Source organism: Oncorhynchus keta, chromosome 18 (assembly GCF_023373465.1).
Source record: "Oncorhynchus keta strain PuntledgeMale-10-30-2019 chromosome 18, Oket_V2, whole genome shotgun sequence".
NCBI lineage: Eukaryota > Metazoa > Chordata > Actinopteri > Salmoniformes > Salmonidae > Oncorhynchus > Oncorhynchus keta.
Window position 1 is genome coordinate 54,686,624 of NC_068438.1, and position 3,279 is coordinate 54,689,902.

Consider the following 3,279-nt stretch of genomic DNA (forward strand, 5'->3'; position numbering starts at 1 on the left):
GTTCTATTCTACTCTACACTGTTCTATTCTATACTGTTCTATTCTGTTCTGTCTACTCTACACTGTTATATTCTATACTGTTCTATTACACTGTTCTATTCTACTCAACACTGTTCTATTCTGTTCTATTCTACTCTACACTGTTCTATTCTACTCTACACTGTTCTATTCTACTCTACACTGTTCTATTCTACTCCACACTGTTCTATTCTATACTGTTCTATTCTGTTGTGTTCTACTCTACACTGTTCTATACTGTTCTATTCTGTTGTGTTCTACTCTACACTGTTCTATTCTACTCTACACTGTTCTATTCTACTCTACACTATTCTATTCTACTCTACACTGTTCTATTCTACTCTACACTATTCTATTCTACTCTACACTGTTCTATTCTACTCTACACTGTTCTATTCTACTCTACACTGTTCTATTCTACTCTACACTGTTCTATTCTACTCTACACTATTCTATTCTACTCTACACTGTTATATTCTACTCTACACTGTTCTATTCTGTTCTACACTGTTCTATTCTATACTGTTCTATTCTGTTGTGTTCTACTCTACACTGTTCTATTCTATACTGTTCTATTCTGTTCTATTCTACTCTACACTGTTCTATTCTACTCTACACTGTTCTATTCTGTTCTACACTGTTCTATTCTATACTGTTCTATTCTGTTGTGTTCTACTCTACACTGTTCTATTCTATACTGTTCTATTCTGTTGTGTTCTACTCTACACTTTTCTATTCTACTCTACACTGTTCTATTCTACTCTACACTGTTATATTATACTCTACACTGTTATATTATACTCTACACTGTTCTATTCTACTCTACACTCTTCTATTCTATTCTACACTGTTCTATTCTACTCTACACTGTTCTATTCTACTGTTCTACACTGTTCTATTCTACACTCTACACTGTTCTATTCTACTCTACACTGTTCTATTCTATTCTACTCGGTTTGATTCTGTTATATTGTAATCTACTATATTCTGTCTGTCCACATTTCTATTCTATACTGTTCTATTCTGTTGTGTTCTACACTGGGTTTCTATACTGTTCTATTCTACCTACAGTGTGTTTTGTTCTATTCAACATCAAAGACGTTCTATTCCATCTACACTGTTCTATCCCGCTCTGCCTTTCTAAACTATCCACTGTTATATTCTAAACATTAAGAACACCTTCCTAATATTGAGTTGCACCCCTCTTTGCCTGTTCAGAACAGCCTCACTGTAATCTGGGGCATGGACTCTACACTGTTCTATTCTATTCTACACTGTTCTATTCTACCACACTGTTCTGGCATGGACTCTACAAGGTCTATTCTGTTCTATTCTCCACACTGGGCATGGACTCTACAAGGTCTTTCTACGTTCCACACTGGGCATGGACTCTACAAGGTGTCTATTCTACTCCACAGGGATGCTGGCCCATGTTGACTCCAATTATTTGTACTGTTGTCTAGCTGGATGTCCTTTGGGTGGTGGACCATTCTGGATTCTACACAGGAAACTGTTGAGTGTGAAACCCTACACTGTCTGCAGTTCTTACACTGTTCAAACCCTGTTCCTGGCACCTAATACCATTCCCTATTCAAAGGCACTTAAATATTTTGTCTTGTCCATTCATCCTCTGATTCTACACAGACACAATCCATGTCTCAATTGTCTCAAGGTTTAAAATGTTCTATTTACTCTACACTGTTCTCCTCTATACTGTTCATCTACATGTGTTCCTCCCATTCATCTACATGTTCTATTCCTCCCCTTCACTCTACATGTCTCCTCCCATTCATCTACATGTCTCCTCCCCTTCATCTGTTCATGTCTCCTCCCCTTCATCTACATGTCTCCTCCCCTTCATCTACATGTCTCACTCCCCTTCATCTACATGTCTCCTCCCGTTCATCTACATGTTCTCCTCCCCTTCATCTACATGTCTACCTCCCATTCATCTACATGTCTCCTCCCATTCATCTACATGTCTCCTCCCATTCATCTACATGTCTCTCCCTTCATCTACACTGATTGAAGTGGATTTAACAACTGACATCAATCTAGGGATGATATCATTCACCTGGTCTGTCTGTGTCATGGAAAAAGCACTGTTCTAATTTTTGTTCTACACTGTTCTAATCTATACTGTCATATTCTGATGATTCTGTTTTTGGAAAGATGTCATTCTGTTTTTTGATTTATAAAATGTTAAAATGATCAAATGTTTGTCTGTTGTTGTTCATATAAGAAACTGTTCTAAAAATAGTGTTCTAAATGTTCTATACTGTTCTAGTCTGTTGTGCTCTACACTTTTCTATCTGCTACACAGGTTCTATTCTACTCTACACTGTTGCATTCTACTCTACACTGTTCTATTCTGTCTACACTGTTATATTCTACTCTACACTGTTCTAGGAAGTACACTGTTCTAGTTCTACTCGCAGGTTCTATTCTAGGGGTGCCTCGGTTTGATTCTGTTATATTGTAATCTACTATATTCTGTCTGTCCAGGAAGTAGGGGTGTCCCTCACGGTGGGTTTGGTATGGTGAGCGCTACCTGCAGGAAGTGTTTTGGGGGTCGACAACATGCAGGAAGTAGGGGTTCCATGTCCCAAGAATAGGGGTCCCGCTCTTGTTCTGTAAACTAGGGGTCCACTGAGTATTGCAGGAATTAAGAACACCTTCCTAATATTGGGTTGCACCCTCTTTGCCTTCAGAACAGCCTCAATTAATAGGGGTGCATGTGACTTGCAGGTCTTTAGGGGTTCCAGTGGGTTGCAGGAAGTAGGGGTGCCGAGTGTGTTGCAGGCATGGGGTCTACAAGGTCTTGCAGGAAGTCCAGGGGGCATGGACTCAGGAAGTAGGGTCGAGTGCGTTGCAGGGATGCTGTGCCCAGTGTTGCAGGAAGTAGGGGTGCTGAGTGCGTTGCAGGAAGTAGGGGTGCCGATGTTGCAGGAAGTAGGGGTGCCGAGTGTGTTGCAGGAAGTAGGGGTGCATGTTGACCTAATTATTTGTCTAGCAGTGTGTTGCAGGAAGTTGGGGTGAAAACCCCAGTGTGTTGCAGGAAGTAGGGGTGCCGAGTGTTGCAGGAAGTAGGGGTGCCATGCGTTGCAGGCACTTAAATATTTTGTCTTGTCCATTCATCCTCTGAGGAAGAGGGGTGCCATGTCTCGTTGCAGGAAAAGGGGTTCTTTAACGAGTCTCCTCCCCTTCATCTACATGTCTCCTCCCATTCAGGAATAGGGGTGCTCCCCTTCATCTACATGT